This window comes from Barbus barbus (assembly GCF_936440315.1).
Source record: "Barbus barbus genome assembly, chromosome: 39".
Classification (NCBI taxonomy): Eukaryota; Metazoa; Chordata; class Actinopteri; order Cypriniformes; family Cyprinidae; genus Barbus; species Barbus barbus.
Window position 1 is genome coordinate 337,205 of NC_136717.1, and position 21,849 is coordinate 359,053.

Consider the following 21,849-nt stretch of genomic DNA (forward strand, 5'->3'; position numbering starts at 1 on the left):
TGTGTTATTCTCACTCATATGCTATGCTGCTGGTAAACGTGATATAATTTCAGTTCTGTTGCTTTTATATGAATATAAATATGATGAACAAGACACTCAAAGTGCTTGCTATTTAATTCCACATGAAATGCGCATTTATCATCCATTTCTACTCAAATACAAACATGTATTTTATATTTTTATAGAAATATGACAACAATCACATATCTCACACAGAGATCGCACTGTCATAGTGTTTGAAAATATTCATGCATAATTTAAATACATAATTGCATGAAATCAGATAAAAAATAAAACATTTTAGAAGAGAACGCAACATCACGGTTGTCTGAACCAATGAGCATTAAGCTGTGTCGTCAGCCAGCCATTTCCCATCATGCTTTTGTTCAGCGCAGTCGGTAGGGCTGCTCAATTAATCGAATGCAATTGTCATGCGCGTCTCGTCAGTAAAGCCAGTTCTGTGATTAGTAGTAAATCTCCATCACCTGTTTTCAGGTGGAGCAGCATTTACTACACAGTGCCGTAGTTCACTGACAAGCTACGCAATATCGCATTCAGTATCGCAGGTGACTTTTCTAACCGGAATGCATCTTGCGGTGATCACCGGTGATCGGTTCTGAGCAGATTTTGCTTATCTCAAACAAGCCTCTTGATTAGCTTGTTCAGGTGTGTTTGATTAGGGTTAAACCAAAACTGTGCAGGACTGTGGCTCTCCAGGACCCACGTTCATGACCCCTGGTGTAATCTATTAAACATAGTTTACAAATCTATACCAATTGTAAATTATAAATGCCTATATATGAAATGTCTGTACAATCTGTGCTCTTTTATTAAAGGGTTAGTTCACCCAGAAATGAAAATTAGCCTGTGTTTTACTCACCCTTGAGGCATGTGTATGTGACTTTCTTCTTTCAGATGAATCCAATAGGAGTTATATTAAAAATTGTCCTGGCTCTTCTAAGCCTTACAATGGGGTAAGCGGGTGTTTGTTGTCAACAGTTCTGAAGACGTCAAATAAAGTGTACGCATCTGTAATAAAACATGCCTCACACAGCTCCATGGTGTGAATAAAGGCCTCCTTTAGTGAATCCATGCGTTTTTGTATGTTATAGAATATCCATATTTCAAACGTAATAAACGCATCTCTCTCGCTGCATGTGGAAGGCGTTCTGGGCGGATGACGTAGGCATCGCTTGATTAGAACGCGGAGAGAGAGAGCAAAACAAAATGCTAAAAAAAAAATAACGCTTGGAAGAGGCAGGACAATTATGAATATAATTCCGATTGGATACGTCTGAAAGAAGAACGTCATATACACCTAGGATGCCTCGAGGGTGAGTAAATCACAGGCTAATTTTCATTTTTGGGTGAACTAACCCTTTAATTTGATGTGTTAGTGTTGAGTGTTTTTGAGTGTTGAGTTCAATTAACTCTCACTCTGACTGACTCCCTCACTAGTGTGCTGATTACTGAACTAGTGTGCTGATTACTGAACTAGTGTGCTGATTACTGAACTAGTGTGCTGATTACTGAACTAGTGTGCTGATTACTGAACTAGTGTGCTGATTACTGAACTAGTGTGCTGATTACTGAACTAGGGAGCTGATTACTGAACTAGTGTGCTGATTACTGAACTAGGGAGCTGATTGAGACTCACCCTGAGATTTAGTTTGCATTTATTTCTCTGTCTGTTAATTATTCTCATCTTAAACACACAGGAAAAACTCCTGCTGAAGCGACTGAGATCCACGTGACACTGTTATAAAGATGGCGTTTATTAAAGAGGAGAGTGAAGACATTCAGATTGTAGAAACATTCAGAGTCAAACATGAAGATACTGAGCAACAAGCAGAGATGTCGTTTATTATAGAGGAGAGTGAAGACATGAGGACTGAGGAAGCATTCCGAGTCAAACATGAAGATATTGAGCAACAAACAGGTTGGTTTTCATTCTCAAAGTCTTTCTTCAGTCATTCTGCATCATGCACCTCTTTATCTCTGTTATTTGCCTCATGACAAAATGAAAGATGTGTCATTACGGGTTGCTGCATGTGCTCCAGTGTATTGTAACAATGGCGTCAATATTGCCTTACCAATTTGAGCCCGAATCAGACCTAGAGAATATTATTGAAGAGGATCGAGCAGAACCTATGCAAGCACGACTCTTACAGGACGTTTCAGAATGGGATGGTTCTTTTGTTTGTTGCTGTCTCATAATTTTTAGATACGCTGTTATTTGTAAATGCTACTGCTGTATATGTTAGCTTTTGATATACGGTTTTACCTTTATTAAAGCTTTAGTTGCCAGAACTATGAGCCCGTACTACAGTGGCCAAATCAAACACAGAACTATATTTAGAATGCCTGTAGCTAAATGAGCATGTGGCTAAATGCTACATAAAGGCTCTAATCAAAAAATAGTTTACACTGATCACATAAACGCCAACAAACACCAATATTCGAGTTCACTGTGAAGAATGTATGTCTGAGGGCAACTTACTATCTTTAGAAAAGTTTAGATGGTATTTTTTTTCTTTTCATATTGCCTCTGTATAATGCATATTAAAGCATATTTCATAAGTGCAGCGCTACTTTGTTTCCAGCGGTAACCAAGGAAATGCTTTAAGCGCCACCTGCTGGCAGAGAGTGAATCTGCGTCTCATTGATCAGATATAACTGCAGTACAAGATTATAAGATGCATTATGTGAATGCTTGGCTAAAGAGATGTGTCTTTAATTTAGATTTAAACAGAGAGAGTGTGTCTGAAACCCGAACGTTATCAGGAAGTAGTGCTGGGTGATATGGCCAAAAAAATTATCACAATAATTTTTTATCGTGAATCATGATAATTTTTTTCATATCAGTCGATATCGATAATTATCATGATGAATGTAAAATCTGTATTTCTTTCAAGTTTAAAGCCAGATTTTTGCTCCGAAGTAAAAGTTGTAGAAATCAGGCCATGAATTTTTCTTAACAAAATAAATATCTTAATAGAAAAACTAATTTCTTAGTTTCTGCATGTGATATTGGGCCCTATTTTAACGATCTAAGCACATGGTCTAAAGCACACGGCACAGGTGCACTTAGGGTGTGTCTAAATCCACTTCTGCCAGTTTAACGATGGGAAAAACTGGTCTAAAAAGTGTGTCCCTATTCTCTTAATGAGTAATGGGTGTGTTTTAGCATAACGTGCAATAAACCAATCAGAGTCATTCTCTTTAAGAGCCAGTTGCGCTCGCGCCATGGCGGATTCGCTATTTACACGGCGGAATTTGCAGGCACAAAGACTGATTGTGAGAGAGCAAAAAGTTGTGTAAAAACCTTTAGTATAGACTAAATGCACACTTGCTATAGCTTAATCACAAAATACTGTAATTACATTCCATTACTCCTTTAATACATTTAATTCATGTCTACATTAATAATATAATAACATTCGATTCAAATTTCTGAATCGAATGTTATTACATTCTGACACAATACTACGACTCAGTTAGTGTTACTACAGTATATCCATGGTAAATGATGGCGATTTGTAGATTGAAATGCCTTCTGACTGGTAATGTTTCTGCTGCTTGTCAGCACTGTTTCATCTGGCTTTAAAATAGTTTAAATCACTGAGCCATTTGTGTTCTTCGCTGAATTCAAGCGTTTCACACTGGATCTCACAGCGCTGCTTAGTGCTCGCTTTACTGAGTAACACTTCTGCTCTAGTGAGCTCGCGCCACGCAGCAGTTTGAACTTAGATCCGAGCAGATAATCGGTCCGTGTGGCACACTTCAAATGAGTCGCATTGTTTCATTCCGCTTTTGACGCATAAACATTATATCGAATATTTATCGAACTATTCATATAATTTTATCTAGGAAAACTATACCGCAATTATTATCGTTATCGATTTATCGCCCAGCCCTATCAGGAAGGCTATTCCAGAGTTTGGGAGCCAAATGCGAAAAAGCTGTACCTCCTTTAGTGGACTTTGCTATCCTAGGTACTACCAAAAGTCCAGAGTTTTGTGACCTTAGGGCCAAACCGACTTCAAAGAACTAGCGGCTATGAAAGCCGACGGTGTTGTCACCTCGCGTCAGCAGCGTCGGACCAAAAAGCTGCACCTAACTCGACACCGAGAAATGGAAACAATGATATACGAGATATATGCAGATATACGAAATGTAAGCAAAGCAGCGCTAGCTTACCATTTTGAATATCAGTTATGTTGATAACTTTCTTCATTTTAAGCAGCTCATGTTGTTATGAAAATATTTGCATATTGGAATTAGGGCTGTGACAGTCGCCATGACAACCACATCACGTGGTCGATTGCCACCGGCGGTAATGCGTGTGATGTCACACACTCTATAACAAGCATAAAATACAAAGTTTTGTATAGAAGTACAATAATAGTAACAGTTGCAATAGAATTCGATATTTATAGCATATTTCATTTGGCTGTAAATTGTTTTATTTACACTGTTAATTCAAAAAATTCACAAATTGCCTCAAATGCCATACATGGCATTTCCTTTACACCGTGTCTACATTGGATGCAAGAGGCGTTGGGTGGCACTACAAAATAGAATAGTCAAAAGAGCACAATACATTATAATCAGTGATGCTGTCTACACTGGATGCGGTGCGGCACGACAAATCCCCGACAGTAAACTGATGCCTCGTTTTATGACATGCTGACACAAAGTTCAAATGATTTTTAACCGTCGCTTTGCCACGTCCAGTGTAGACAGACTTTAGCTGTTGCGGTGCGGCACGTTAAGTGTTAAATGGGCGAGCACTTCATATCTCGAGCCGTTTCCAATTGCTATTTGTGAGAGGAGGCCAGCGAAGACCTGCTTGCTTGGTAGTGGAATAATGAGGCAACATACCTGGCCACGGGTTTTTAAAATGCATTTACACAACAAGCACACCATCTGAACGCATGTTCAGTGCAGCTGGAAACATCGTAACACCAATGAGGTCCTCCCTTAAACCAGACAATATCGACATGTTTGTTTTTCTGTCAAAGAATGTTAAATCTTACATTATATAAAAGCCAAGGTAGGCTTAAGCATTAGCGTTAACATTCTAATTGTTATCAGGCCAACGCAGATTTTCCAGCATGTGATTGAAGTTGTTACGAATTATTTAGGTTACTCATTTAGGCTAATTTCTTATTTAACCCTTTAGGCGCCAGAGATTTTTGGAAAAATGCTGGATTTTGACATCAAGATTTCAAAAGCTTGTGGCTTGAAAGGGCCTAAATATAGAGATCTACTGTAAATTAGAAAAATGTTGGGCATGACGTAAAGTTTATGTGGGGTGTAAATATACTCATCTACTTTGCATATTATGATGTCATCAGGGGCGATCATCTTGAATTTCATAATATTCAGGAAATAGTAGATATTGAATTGATGTTTGAGCTTATTTGCATTTTTTTGTTTTTTTATCCTCGTTCTAAATGATCAGAAAAGAGAAAACCAACAATAAAACAGGAGAAAGTACTCAAATTATTACTATATTACTATACTATATAGTAGTACAATGCATGTGAGCAGCAGTCTACATTTTCATCAGTTCATCAGTAATATTCAGGAAATAATAGATATTGAATGAATGTTTGAACTTATTTGCATGTTTTTTTTTTTTGTCTTTTTACCCCTGCCATCCCCATCCCCGTTGGGCAAAGGGTCAAAATAATCACTTGTTTGTGCTTTGTGAACACTCTCCCTTGCACGGCGGCACCATGCATTGCACTGCAAAGATGTACCAGGAGAAGCGCGATTATTAGACGACCGATTGTCATTTCCAAAAGGCAAATACTCCCCTTCAGAGTCCGAATCGGCGAATAACATTTGCAACACATCCTCACGGTACAACTTTTTATTAGCCATTTGGCGATTTTCATGTTTAGTTGTTTGACCCCTAGAGTCAAGGTATGCATTCACTTTGAGAACTTCCATCTTTGTTTCCAAATGCAATGACTTCACTCCTTGTTTAATTAAAGAAAGTTGTGGCACATCCAACTGTTAATTTCATCAATGCATTGGCAGAGGGAGTCAATGGGGCTGTTGTCATTTGGAGATAAGGCTAGGTAAATCTGGGTCTCATCTGCATAGCTGTGATAGGCAACTTGGTTCTTTCTCATTATTTGATTTAGTGGGAGCATATACAGGCTAAACAGGAGCGGTGCAAGAATTGAGCCTTGTGGGACTCCGCATGTCATGGACATCCACTTAGACTTATGCTCTCCTATACTCACATAATAACCTCTCCCTTCTAAGTATGACCTGAACCATTTGAGTACCATACCAGAAAGCCCAACCCAGTTTTCTAGTCTCTCTAGAAGTATGTTATGATCTACAGTGTCAAACGCAGCACTAAGATCTAGTAGTACCAGCACTGATATTTTGCCAGAATCAGAATTAAAGCTAATATTAGGGTTGTACCCGATTCCGATACTAGTATCAGAAATTCCGCCGATACCACAAAAGATTCTGGTATCAGCGAGTACTTGAACCCATGTACCGATGCGATACCATTTTCTTAAACAAGACCTAACATTAGTTATGCACCCGCTAACTTTGCTTAACGCTGCAAATAGGAAATCAATTCTTCTTCTTCTCTGCTCAGAATGCTAACACAGGAAGTTGTGCTGTCTTGCCACAAGCAACCACTATTTAGAGCAGCGAGGAAGAAATACAAACGTGCTAGCAGTATGTCCGCAGTTTGGCAGTATATCAGACATGTCTCATATGCCATACTGCAATTTCGAAGGGTGGCACAAGTATTAACAACTTTAACATGACTAACTTAATAAAGCATTTGAAGACGCATCACCCCATAGAACACCATGGTTACACAAAAGCTAGGGCAGAGAAGGATGTGCCGTGCCAGACTCAACAAACTTTGGAAACTTCTTTCAAACGAAGAGAACATTTTTCACAAGACAGCCAACGAGCGATAAAGATAACCGACAAAATTATAGAGTTTATTGTTCTAGATGACCAGCTGCTGTCAGTGGTCGAAAACGTGGGATTTTGCCGCTTAATCGAACATTTGGAGCCCCAGTACAGTTTGCCTGGATGCAAATACATCTATGAAACAGCGCTTCCTAAGCTATATGAGGCAGTGCGTGAACACATTTCATGTAAACTAAAAGATGTGCAATCAATCAGCTTTACTACCGACATCTGGAGCTGTGACGCGACCCCACTGTCTTTACTAGGTTTGACAGCACACTGGGTGGACACAGAAATGCAGTCGTCTTTTACTCTTCAAAGTGCAATGCTGCAAGCTAACGAGTTTCGTGGGTCACACACCGGCAAGTCCATAGCTGAATCAATTGAGGGGATGCTGGTGAAGTAGAATATACCTAAGTCCTGTGTTCATGTTATTTTGTGTGACAACGCGAGCAACATGAAAAAAGCCATGGATGAGATAGGTGTGCCGAGTTTGGGGTGCTTCGTACACTCACTCCAACTGGTGGTACACGAAAGCCTGTTATCACAGAGAAGTGTGAGTGATGCGCTGGTGAACTGTAGGAAGATAATCGGCCATTTCAAACACTTGCCATTGGCCACAACGTGCCTGGAGGATATTCAGAGGAATCTAAAAATGCCCACCAAACATTTGCACCAAGATGTGGTGACAAGATGGAATTGTACTTTTTATATGGTAGAGAGTTTACTTGAGCAGAAGCAGTTGATTTCAGCATACGGAGCTGATCACGACCTGCCAGTCACATTGACAGCCAACCAGTGGGCTTTGCTGGAAAAAACTGTCACAGTTTTGCCACCATTTGAGGAATTGACCAAACAGATTAGCTCCTCCACCTTGTCTGTATTGGAAATGATCCCCTCAGTTTCAGTTTTAAAACGGCTACTTGCTAGGGAGAGCCAGGAGGACACTGGTATAAAAACAATGAAAACTACCCTTCTTGAGACAGTCAAGAAACGATTCTCAACCATCGAGGAAGATCCCTTGTATGCAGTTGCAACTCTCTTGGATCCATGTTTCAAAGACAGGTATGGCTATTAAAAGTTTTCTTCATGTCCATATTGATTATTGTCATTGCCATATTGAGTATATTAGTTCACTTGTTATTATGTATTATTTTAAATGGTGCTGTATAAATGCCTTTTTCAAAAACTTTTTGCACCTAATTAATAATTATTATTAATTAATAATTACTGATGCATTAAGTCTGTGACCAGGTTACTTTGGAGGTGGTTGTTTATTTGTTACATTTATTTATTGTTTTTAATTATTGTTTCTTTCAGATACTTCAGGTGCAGGTAGGCAGCAGCAGTGAAAGTAGCCTGAAGGGCCTATTTGAGGAAATCCTGCAGGAGCATGATGAGGAACTTAGTGCAGGTACTACAAGCACACATGTTCAACTTCAGACATATGTGATGGAGCAACCTTTCTCATGCTCAGACAGCCCATTCCAGTACTGGGCAGTCAACCAAGTTCGGTTTCCCATTCTGGCTGTCACTGCTGCAACGTTTCTCTGCGCCCCTGGTACCAGTGTGGACAGCGAGAGACTGTTCAGCACAGCATCTAACATTGTGCATGCAAAGAGAAACAGGCTAGGAGGAGAGAGAGCAGAAATGCTCATTTTCCTGAAGAAGAACTTTGTTATTGAAATTGTGAGCAATACTAAGTTCCCACAGCAGTGTGTAACCTAGTTTAAGTTACTTGAAATAAGTATATTTTAATTCTGGGTTTAATACTGCTTTTTTGAATCTTAACTTGTTCAGTTCAGGTTTATTTTTGTACACTATTACTCTAGTATCTTATTTCACTACATCGTGGCTGACTAGTTAGATTGAGTATAAGTTACTGTTGCACTTTCTTTTGTATTTTTGAATTTAAAAACTGAAATGCCTTTTATCTAACAAAATTGTTTCTGGACTTTAAGTTTTAAAGAGATTACTTTTTTATATTCATATTTATTTATATACTTAGATCTATTTGTTGCACTGTTTTTTATACAGATATATTGTAAAACTAAAATACCTTTTTCAATTTACTGTGTTAGATTTGTGGCTGCATTTGAAGTTATTTTTCACTTAAGAAAAATAAATAATATTACTATCAAATGTATAAGATAATAAAAATACTCTAGTTCACTGTGTGTATTTGTTCATGTTTTATTAAGGGATACGTCTGAAGCACACCATAAAATAATTATATCAATCAGTACTCTGTATCGGCCGATATCGTGAGCCAAGGTATCAGAATCTGTATCGGAAGGGAAAAAGGGTATCGGAACATCTCTAGCGAATATCATTTATTATCTTAATAAGTGCTGTCTCTGTGCTGTGATGCGAACCAGATTGAAAATTGTCCAGATATCCATTTGAGTTTAAGTAGTTGTTCAGCTGATTAAAAACTACCTTTTCAATAAAATGGCCTATAAAAGGAAGATTTGATATTGGTCTATAGTTGCTCAATATGGTGCTATCAAGTTTGCTCTTTTTCAGAAGGGGCTTAACAACTGCAGTTTTCAGGGATTTTGGGAACGTCCCAGAAAAAAGTGAGGTGTTCACCACTTCTAAGAGATCTGCTTCTAAACCACATGTGTCAAACTCAAGGCCCGCGGGCCTAATCCAGCCTTATGCCTGCCAAAAGTGTGGAAAGACATTTATTTAAAAATACAACCTTAAAGTTCACATAAAAATTCACACTGGAGAGAAGCCTTACACCTGCAAACTGTGTGGGAAAAACTTCTCATCTACACAAAAAGAATATCTTAACATTCACACTGGAATTCACACTGGAGAGAAGCCATTCAAATGTTCTCAGTGTGGAAAGAGTTTTAAACAGAAAAAGTACTTCAATGGCAACATGACAATTCACACTGGAGAGAAGCCGTTTGTTTGTGATCGGTGTGAAAAGAGTTTCAGGTGTAAAGGACACCTTGATCTTCACATGAGGAGTCACTCAGGAGAGAACTGTTTTATAGGTCATCATTGTCAAAAGAGTTTCTCACACAGAGGAAACTTTGAGAATCACATGAGAGTTCACACTGGAGAGAAGCCTTTCACCTGCCCTAATTGTGGAAATAAAGGAAACCTTAAGATTCACGTGAGAGTTCACACTGGAGAGAAGCCTTACAAGCCTTATTCTCGTTTGGCTCTGTTCGAAGGCGGTCGCATTTTTCTACCCACCCTATCCTGAACTTCCCTGCTTGCTCTCTCGTATTGTCTTGTCCTTCTTAAGAGACTCTCGCTGCACTATTTACAAAACCGAAATTATGGATCTGATCAACTGGTCTCTTAGCGCAATTGACACCATCTTCTCGACTAGAAGATCGGGATCTGGAGAACCGGAATGTCCTGCTGGGACGTTTGCTGCTGGCTACACGATGGACGCATGGGAGAGATGGCGGGCCGTGTGTCTGGCGGCTCTCTCCGTGGAGGACATTGAAGACATCTTCTTATTCGGAACCATGATAACTGGGTTTCTGCTGTTTGGATTAGGTGTTGCCCTAAACTATCGGAAAATTAAGGAGACGGGACTGGCTATCCAAAACCTCGCAAGGCTGCCCGTCATGATTGAGGCTGTTGGCAGAGCGGTCGCCTCTGAAACAGAGACGATTAACCGCAATATGGATTCGATCACGGCTAAGCTCTCGGCTTTGGAAAGGAAAATTGATGGACAAGGAGATCAGAATGGACAATGAGAATAGCTGTGAAACCAGAAGACAGCTGTTCGCCCAAAGTCAAAACAATCTTATCTCTTTCCGGCTTCCCAAAACAGAACGGCTTGGCAAGGCCGCTCTGGTATCAACTCTCCTGTGAATACTGCAGGGAGACGCTCTTTCTTCCCTCCCCCATCAAACACCTTGTTATTGTCGGGTGCTTGGGCTCTGGCCAAGGTCGTTTCCATGGCAATTGCTATGTCGCACCACAACCTGCGAACTGAGACAACTGGTTTGGAGTACTGGCGCAACGGACTTCAAGGCATACGAACTCACACGAACTTACACATACACACACTCATACGCTCATATATACAGATTGTCATCCACCTCCCTACCCCCATCCCACGCCTTCGTCGCTTCATCCCGTCAGTTGATAACGGGTCTGTGTTCGTGCTGTAATGGCTGCAGGCCGGATGGCTGTTTCGTCTGAGTGGATTACTATGCAAGTTATGTTCCTGTGTTGACTGTGCTCTATGCTGAGGTTTTTGTCTGTTCTCACACTGCACTCTCGTTCAGGAGCGTAGTGTGAGGACTATATTTTTCTCCTCTCTTTCCTCATGTTGTGCTGTATTCTCTTCTTTATTGCATTTCGTTGCCTTGTACCTACATGTGCAATGACAATAAATTGAATCCAATCCAATCCAAAAGTGTCTTCAGTGTGAAATGAGTTTCACGTATCACACAGACCTGAAACAGCACTTGCAAACTCTTTCTGGAAAGAAATTCCTAACCTTGTCACACTGAGGAAAATGGCAATTTCAACAATCATCTGCACATTCACTCTGAAGAAAGGCAATTCAGTTGTGATCAGTCTAATTAAAACATCTCATTAACACATTCATATTAAAAATCATGTAAATGTGGAAACCTGATTGTATTCTTTGTTAATTCCTATTCAGACAGGATTAATTTTACATGGAGAGGTGGGATAAAGTAAGTTTTACCAGAGCTTCTCAGTGATTTTAGTCCCGCCTCAATGTGCCATCTCAATAATCATTATGGGCAATGTCAATAAAGATCCAGAAAAATTACCTCAGGTAATGCTAACCCCATGTGATTAGACCAGCTATAAATATGTATGTAAATATTCAGTCATTTACTGATTAAAAGTAGCTTGCTGTGGTTTTTACAAGTATGAAGGCACTTAAAGAAGCATTCAGTTGCGTTCCAGGCAGTGGGACAAGTCTGTGGCAAATCTCAAGTGTTTTCAGCATACCATTAAGATTATTTTAGCTTTAGGTAAGTGCCTATCACCAACAGAATCCAATTATAATTAAATTAATTCAAATAATAAATTATTTGATCAGACCTACCTCTCTTATTGTTACGGAAGCAGACTTCACACAAAGGGATAGCAGTAAGTGGTAAGGTTTATTAACAGCAGAGCAAATCAACGGAGACTGAATCAGTGAGTATAGAATGCAGATAGGCTTTGAATGCAGAGATGAGTAAATCACTTGACTGTAAAGTCTTGACAGGAACTCGTGGACGATAAGAGGACCACACACCTCACTCTTAGCTGACAGCCTTCTAGGATGGAGAACCAGGATCCAGGAGACGGACGAACACAACACTCGGAGAGAACAAAAGAGGTAAGTACACAGGCAGGTAGGTAACAGGTAAGTCGCTGAGATAGCATACAGGAGTTCACTTCGTATGAACGAGACCGGACGTCTGAGTGTAGTGAGGTGTGTGGTTTTATAGTGTGGAGTGATGAGGTTCAGATTACGTGCAGGTGTGCTCATTAGAACTCAGGTGAAGGTGTTCGTTGGAGCCTGGTCGATCTGTGACATTACCCCCCTCTCCACGGCCCGCTCCAGAGGGCCGAAAACCCCGACGTCGTGGTGGTCTCCCCCTTCCTCTGGGAGCTGGTCGATCTGGGTGAGTAGAATGGAATTCCTCAAGTAGAGTTGGGTCTAAGATGTCATCTCTGGGGACCCATGATCTCTCCTCTGGACCATAATCCTCCCAGTCCACGAGATACTCCAAGCGACCACCACGGTGCCGGGAGTCCAGCATCTCCTTCACCTTATAGATGGCTCCGTCCTCCAGTATCAGCGGGAGAGGGGGTTCCTCACTCGGACCAGGCTCTGTGGAGGGAGGAACAAGAGAGTGATAGGGTTTCAGGAGTGATGCGTGAAAGGTAGAATTGATTCTGTATTGTGGGGGTAGTTGCAGCTGGAAGGTGACCGGATTGACTTGTTTCAGGATGGTGAAGGGACCAACATATCTGGGACTTAGCTTTTTGCAGGGCAGGCGCATTTTGATGTCTCTCATTGAAAGCCAGACCTTCTGTCCCGGTTGATACTGTGGAGCTTTGGACCTACGAAGGTCTGCTGTCATCTTGTGCCTGCGAACTGCACGCTGGAGTTGATGGTGAGCATCGTCCCAGACCCTCTCGCTCTCTCGGAACCAGTAGTCGACTGCAGGTACTTCTGACGGTTCCCCCGACCAGGGGAATAGCGGTGGCTGGTAACAGAGTACGCACTGGAAGGGAGTGAGTGCAGTAGAAGCTTGACGTAAGGAATTCTGGGTGTACTCTGCTCAGCCAATGAACTGGTTCCAAGAGGCCTGGTGGCTATAGGAAGCGACCGATCTCCTGAATATTCCTCTCCGTCTGCCCGTTTGTCTGCAGATAGTAGCCAGATGATAGACTTACGATCACACCTAGGAGTTTAAAAAAGCCTTTCCATACTCTGGAGATGAATTGTGGGCCTCGATCAGACACGATGTCTTCTGCAATGCCGAAGTATCTGAAGACGTAGTTGATAACAACTCAGCCGTAGCCGTAACAACGTAGTTGAACAACTCAGCCGTCTCCATGGCTGTGGGTAGACCTCTAAGGGGAAGAAGTCGACAGGACTTAGAAAATTGGTCCACAATCACCAATACACAAGTATTACCGTCTGATGCAGGCAGGCCGGTGATGAAGTCTACTCCTAGGTGTGACCATGGACGGTTGGGAACGGGCAGTGGGAGGAGCTTACCTGCTGGTAAATGGCGAGGGCTCTTGGAAACAGCGCATTCCGCGCAGCCCTGGACGAACCTTCTCACATCCCTGGCTATGTTGGGCCACCAGTTTTGATCTTTCAGCAGCAAGAGCATGCTGTTGGTCCCTGGGTGGCCAGTGCCCAGAGAATTGTGAACGGAGTGGATGGTCGGTCGAAGTGCGTTGTGTTCTGGGAACATACTGCACACCATGTGGGCAGCCCGGCGGAGTGGCTGTGGAGGCATTGGCTGGAGTATTTGGCTCAGGATTCCACTGAATGGGACAGGAAATGATTCTTTCTGGTATGATAGACTCTGGTTCTTCATCATTTTCCTCAAGGGCATGGATACGGGACAAGGCGTCTGCCTTTACATTTCTGGGCCCTGGGCGATACGTGATGAGTCGTTTAGCATCTTGCAGGTATTGTAAGTTTTTATTGTTGGTGAGGACTGTAAAGGGGTGTTGCGCACCTTCCAGCCAATGCCTCCATTCCTTGAGGGCGAGCTTGATTGCCAGGAGTTCCTGATTGCCGATGTTATCATTTCTCTCCGCCGGGCTGAGTTTCTTGGAAAAGAAGGCACATGGATGGAGTTTGGCTGGTGTCCCCTGCTGCTGAGATAGCACGGCTCCTACCCCTGAAGTGGAGGCGTCGACCTCTACAATGAAGGGTCTCTGGGGATCAGGATGTACGAGGATAGGAGCGTGGGTGAAAGCTTTCTTCAACTTCTCAAAGGCCTCCGTGGCAGCTGGTGTCCAGGACAGAGACTTGGGCCTATTACGCAGAAGGTTGGTAAGGGGACTGGGTATGGCACTGTAACCTTGGATGAACCTTCTATAGAAGTTGGCGAAGCCTAGAAATCGCTGGAGTTCCTTGATGCTGGAAGGCAGAGGCCAGGTCCAGATAGCATCCACCGTCCCCTCGTCCATTCGGATGCCACCACTGTCATTGATGTATCCCAGGAACTGTACAGATGGAATGAACATTTCTCGGCTTTGAGGAACAAATGGAACCCCTTCAGTCGCTTTAAGACCTCCGCAACGTGGTGGCGATGTTCGGCCAAGCTCCGAGAGTAAATGAGGATGTCATCGATGTACACTAGGACGAACCTGTGTAGATACTTCCGGAGCACCTCATGCATGAAGTCCTGGAACACGGAGGGGGCGCTAACAAGGCCATACGGCATAACCAAATATTCATAATGGCCGGTAGGTGTTACAAAGGCTGTCTTACACTCGTCCCCCTCGCGTATCCGGATGAGGCTGTACGTGCTGCGGAGGTCTAGCTTCGTGAAAATGGTGGCACCACGAAGATGTTCCAGGGCTGCTGGGACGAGAGGAAGTGGGTAGCGGAACTTTACTGTAATGTTGTTTAATGCCTGGTAATCAATGCAAGGCCGCAAGCCTCCGGCCTTCTTGGCCACAAAGAAAAAACTCGAAGCAGTAGGGGAGGTGGAAGGGCCGATGTAACCTTGCTTAAGAGCCTCACTGACATACTCCTCCATGGCCTTCTGTTCAGGAAGTGACAGGGGGTAGATTTTACCCTTGGGCACTGGCTCACCTGACAGGAGATCAATCGCACAGTCCCATGGCCGATGAGGAGGTAATTGGGAGGCTTCTTCAGGCAGAAAACGTCTCTGAAGGGGGCATAACAGGTGGGGTATGTAAACGGATTGCTTTTCAACTGGACTTTCAATGGACATAGAATTCACAGGGATCATCTGAACAAGTCGGTTGAGTGGTTGCGGAATTCTAGGGAAACAGTCTGGAAAACAGTGATTGCCCCACTTCAGGACTTCTCTGGCGCGCCAGTAGATCTGGGGTTCATGTTGTACAAACCACGGGCGCCCGAGAATGATATCAGTGTGCGCTACCTCCAGAACCAGTAGGGTGATGCTCTCTTCATGTAACTGACCTATTCTTACTTGGATGGGACCGGCGCTGAATCTGATGGTATTTCGTCCAATGGGCTTTCCGGTTATCGAATGGATTTGGTAGATGGTCTGGTTGGCAATGGTCGGGAGTTTGAGTTGGTGGCAGAGGCTCCCTGAGATGAAGTTCCCGGCGGACCCAGAATCAAGGAGGGCTTGGACTGGAATGGAGATGTTGGAGGCAGTAAGCATGACTACAGTTGTGAGCGGCTTCATATTTTGAGTGATGGGCTGAATGACACTCACCAAAAGTTGAGGTGGGCGAACTGGGCATGTGGATCTTATATGCCCACTATTTCCGCAGTAAAGGCACAATCCATTCTTCAGTCGCCTCTGCCGCTCAAAATCAGACACATGAGTATTATCAGTTTACATTGGTTCATGGACAGGTTCTGGAGGGAGACTTGCCTCTGGGTGGCGGAAGGGAGGAGAACAATGGGTTAACGATGGCTGTTCAGCAAAACAGGATTGCATGCGCGTAGAGCATTGGCTAGACTGTTGAATAAAGCTTTCTAGACCACAGGTGTCATCGAAGCTGGTAAGCTGCAACCGCAATCTGGGTTCTAAACCTTGACGATATGTGGGGAGAAGGGCTCTCTCATTTCATCCGCTGGCCGCCGCCAGGGTCCTAAACTGGAGGGCATAATCAAAGATGGAACTGGTACCCTGGCGGAGGTGGTAGAGTTGATCGCTGATGGAAGGATCACCATCTATTCGGCCAGACACTTCGCGGAAGTGGGTCGCGAAACTACTATATGATTGAGTGACGGAACCAGACTGAAAAAAGATAGTTTCTGCCCACTGGAGTGCTTTTCTGGTTAGGAGAGACACGATGAAGGCTATTTTTGATGTTTCGGTGACTGGGGTGATCGAGGGTGCTGGTTGTGGTGACGGAACAAGAACTCGTCAGAGGTGGTCCACGAGTTCCTGAAAAGGGTCGGGATTGCTCATGCTGTACCTTCTGTGTGGGTCCGGTCTTCTGTTACGGAAGCAGACTTCACACAAAGGGATAGCAGTAAGTGGTAAGGTTTATTAATAGCAGAGCAAATCAACGGAGACTGAAACGGTGAATGCAGAGATAAGTAAATCACTTGACTGTATAGTCTTGACAGGAACTCGTGGACGATGAGAGAACCACACACCTCACTCTTAGCTGACAGCCTTCTAGGATGGAGAACCAGGATCCAGGAGACGGACGAACACAACACTCGGAGAGAACACAAGAGGTAAGTGCACAGGCAGGTAGGTAACAGGTAAGTCGCTGAGATAGCATACAGGAGTCCACTTCGTATGAACGAGACCGGACGTCTGAGTGTAGTGAGGTGTGTGGTTTTATAGTGTGGAGTGATGAGGTTCAGATTACGTGCAGGTGTGCTCATTAGAACTCAGGTGAAGTTGTTCGTTGTGATTGGCTGGTCTGGGAGCCTGGTCGATCTGTGACACTTATATATACTATATATATATATATATTATGACAACAGGGAGGTGATGGTGGTACATAGTTGTTTTTCTGAGATTTCTTCTCGTGTAAATTGGCCATAAATATTACAGATATAAGTTATTAATTTCCTCTTCTTTTCTTTTGTTCTTTGATGAACAGACATCACAGCAGCTGATTATTAGGTTGTTTTGGGTGCTATTACTTTGAGAGCTGCTGCTGCTGAACATGACGCGGATCGTATTTTCTCTCAAATCTCTTTAACTTTTCTGACCTAATTCAGGTCTTAAATTCTCTACTAATGAACTGACAAGTTGAATTGGGTGTGTTAGATGAAGGAGACAGTGCTGGGCTGTTCCAGGACAGTTTTGAAAACCATTTCAGAGACATCAAATGTGACTCATAAAACATATTACATGCATGCACAGTTTTACGGCAGACTTACCTGACCTCGACACGGGTTACAGCGCGCGCCGGTGCCTTTGGGTATGCAATTGAAGAGCATTAAATATTGCGTTAAATATTTTTAATGCATTAAACGGAAAAAATTATTCGCCTACGTTAACATGCTAATTTTGACAGCACTAAATTAGTATACTTCTTTTTAACTAAATATAGGGAAATATACTTCTAATCTACACAGGTGAACTGCCAAACGTTACCCAATGAAATGTTGAACCCATGAAGAGGAAATGATTGTGAAGCTTTGAGGGTGTTGATGTACTCGATCTAGTCCATATATATTTTGATCATCGATCTAGATGTGGCTTTCGACAACAATTTGGCTTTTTGTTCAAAATGTTACTGTTTTTATGAAACTTACCCACATTCAAGTGTTGATTAAAAAAAAATAATGCGTAATGCTATAATAAAATGTTAATTTTTTTAAAGCAAGAGGTTCAGTTCTTTCATTTGATATGCTGTATGTTCAGATGTTGATACAGTGGGGGAAAAATTATTTGATCCCCTGCTGATTTTGCCCACTGACAAAGAAATGATCAGTCAATATTTTTTAATGGTAGGTTTATTTGAACAGTGAGAGACTGAATAACAAAAAAATCCAGAAAAACACATTTAAAAAAAGTTATGAATTGATTTGCGTTTTAATGAGTGAAATAAGTATTTGACCTCTTTGCAAAACATGACTTAGTACTTGGTGGTAAAACCCTTGTTGGCAATCACAGAGGTCAGACGTTTGTTGTAGTTGGCCACCAGGTTTGCACACATCTCAGGAGGGATTTTGTCCCACTTCTCTTTGCAGATCCTGTCCAAGTCATTAAGGTTTTGAGGCTGACATTTGGCAACTTGAACCTTCAGCTCCCTCCACATTTTCTATGGGATTAAGGTCTGGAGACGGGCTAGGCCACTCCCTTGTTGCCGTGGCCATGTGTTTTGGCTCATTGTCATGCTGGAATACCCATCCACGACCCATTTTCAATGCCCTGGCCCTGACGCTACATGACCCCGTCCATCGTCCCTTTGATTGGTGCAGTTGTCCTGTCCCCTCAGCAGAAAAACATCCCCAAAGAATAATGTTTCCACCTACGTGTTTGATGGTGGGGATGGTGTTCTTCAGGTCATAGGCAGCATTCCTCCTCCTCCAAACATGGCAAGTTGAGTTGATGCCAAAGAGCTTGATTTTGGTCTCATCAGACCACAACACTTTCACCCATTCTCCTCTCAATCATTCAGATGTTCATTAACAGACTTCAGAAAGGCCTGCACATAAAGTAAGCCTTCTGCACCATGGCGAAGTCTTGCTGCATAGGTTACTACACGCTCAGAATCCTGGGTTAGCACTATACCAAGGCCAAAGTCAAGTACAGGATCCTTTTTTTTTTAAATCATCCAGAGGTGTGACACATTCAGAGAAATTAGGAATAATTTGATGGTACCAACAATATAATATGATGGTGTTGGATAGGCTCTCTTCCTGATTGGTACTTACGGAAGTAAATCCATCAAGCTTAACAACAAACATTTAAACTGTCTTTTATGATGTGTTTAACTGATTAGATCTTTTATTATTATAGATATAGATACCTGGTATTTTTAATTGATGATTCTCTTTTTTTTAGGCTTCATATTCAGCACCTTGTGAGAAAATTAAATCTGAAACTGGGCCTTTTTTTTAGAGTGAAGTACTGTCTTTCTTGTTTACAGGCGTTGGATTCAGTTTATCATGGAGCACTAAGGTTTATCACAAATTCAAAAGTCCTTACTCATCATTGTTTACTGTACTCTTGGGTTGGATGGCCGGCGTTGTCATCCCGTAGACTTAAACATTGGTACTTATTTATATATAAAATAATTTTAGGTTTACTTCCATCATATTTACAGCAGAATATCATTCAAAAAGGTGTAAAGAATTATGAGCTTTGCTCACAAGACTGTTATCTTCTAAGCATCCCTAAAGTTCATACTAATATGGGTCAATGGGCATTCAATTATGCTGCTCCATTTGATTGGCATCAATTACAAGATAAGTTTTGCTTAAAAGAGTTAGTATCACCAAATGATTTAAAATGTATTTTAAAGGATCTAGCTGTAGAGTCAGCTGATTGTAAATGTTTTGATGGATTTGTGTATGTTTCTGTGTATGTAAACTAATGTATTTTGTTTTATGTGTAACTAAATGTTCTGCCTATCTTGGCCAGGATCCTCTTGTAAATGAGATTTGAAATAATTTACTATAATGAATAGAATTATTTTTGGAATAATTCAGCAGACCGAAGTCCATTATTCCGCTTATACTACGGTTGCCACACCTCAAGACATTGATCAGATGATATATTTCAAGACATTTTTCTCCTTAAATCTCTATTGTGAGGAGGATTATTTCATCCGCATCTCATCCAACGCCTCTCTTGCTAATTCCAAAACATAATTTTAAACCGTAACGGAGGCTTGAGCTGTTGATAGCAGACTAATGCAGATGCAGTTAATACCTAAGTTATGAGAGGAGAGACAAAGAGATATTGCCTCTGTGAGTCTGTGTCTCTCAAAAGTGTTCAGCAGCAATGGCTCTACTTATAGTGAAACTTAAAGTTCATTTTCTTCACGAACAGCGCCGTTGTTGTTAACTCGCTTGTGAGAAGTCATCTAGATTTTAAGTGTTTATACTATGTTACTGATAAAATCGTCAGAGTAGCGCTAACAACATTAGCGTATGTTAACGTGTGTGCAAACTGTCTGAGGGAGAGTGCTTTACATAATAAAACGTGATTTTGTGGCAAAACATGGATATGATCTCTCGTTTTTATCCTTTTGTTTTCTATATTTATTTGTTTGGCTACTGTCTTTGTGGGTTTTGGTTATTTTGCCATGTGTTTCCCTGAAAATAATTGCACACCTTAGAACGTTCATCAGCCAATCAGATTCATTCAACGGCCCGTAGTATAAATATATATATATATATCATACTGTAACCTCTCACCTAGCTTGAAATACATAGAGCTGAATGGAAATGTAATGAAGTATGCGAGGTTACCATATCAAGGCTGATTTGTTGCAGTGCCTTTACTTCATATGGAGTGATGTAACTGAGAATAATACAGCACTGCTACACAAAGTGGTGGAGTTTTTATAAAAACCAAAGTAGAATTGGTACCGAGTGTTTGGATACCAAATGGAGTATGCTGTTGGCCACATCTTAAGCCCGAGACACACTGCACGATTTTAGCAATCCTATAAGATCATTGCATGTCACACTGTGCGACATGTATCTATAAACTTGTGTACGACATATGTTTAGACTGTACAATGATGAAACCTATTGATGTTACAAAGCACATTACTATAGAAGAATAAAACGTCATCAGCATGCGCTAGTGATAAACAAAAAGAGCATGATAAATCACACGCTGTGTTAAAAAAAAGTGCAAGCGGCGGAAGAGGAAGGGATAAGAGCTTGAGGTGAGCAGTTTTATGTTTTAGCACCATGTCGCATTGATTTCATGTCGCATTTGTATTGGTTGGTCAGTAACCGTGGGTTATAGCAGCAAACACAGTGCGATGATCATGCTCTGTATCGTAGGCTATCTTTGGTCACAAGATTGTGAACCTCTCTCACTGTACGACACAGGATCACTGATTAAGAGCCATGATCACAGAAATCACCATGATTGTTTCATGATGCCAATCTTCCATCTGGGACAGCCGAAAATCATGCAGTGTGTTTCGGCTTTAAGGGAATCACTACACTAAGCAATCGGGACTGGGTGTCCTGGGAAATTACAGAGCTGTATGATGGATATCTCTTATTCAGGTAGTCTTAGGAATGTTTATAGCAACTTAAGATTTAATTGATCTTTTTTTTAATTAACAGACAACTATGAAGAAGCAAGGAGGAAGGTTCGAGAGGTTGAGGTTCGATCTGACCTTCAGTCAGATGCAGAGGAACCACGCCGAAAAAAAGTCAGACGTAAAAAGTAGGTGTAATGTTTTTGGTAACATTTGTTTTGTGTTGTTGCATAGTCAAGTTTAACATTAAAAAAAAACTTTTAAAGGCCACGCACTCGACTTTTGAGCTCTTTTTTGATGGACTCTGAGGAAGATGATGCTTTACAGCAGGATAGCACAGGTCCTCCTGCTGCTTCACCAGTCCAACAGTTTAATCGACCCACAAAGGAGGTCACTTCGCAGACTATATCCTTTACAGAAATGCTGACCAGCAACCACGCCGTCTGGCAACCTGAGGATTTTGCATACGAATGTGAGTGTTTACAGTACAGGTTTCTATATGAAATATATTTATATGTATGTGTGTGTCTGTGTGTTATAAAA

The 21,849-nt window shown here is 41.8% G+C and overlaps 1 long non-coding RNA gene across 1 annotated transcript; it reads left to right on the forward strand.

Annotated features, from left to right (window-relative positions):
* The first annotated feature begins 1,811 nt into the window (after nt 1-1,811).
* On the forward strand, nt 1,812-21,688 carry LOC306858606. Its single transcript, XR_013783215.1, has 3 exons — nt 1,812-1,939; nt 21,392-21,494; nt 21,573-21,688. It is a non-coding gene; the product is annotated as an uncharacterized lncRNA (long non-coding RNA).
* Nucleotides 21,689-21,849: the final 161 nt, after the last annotated feature.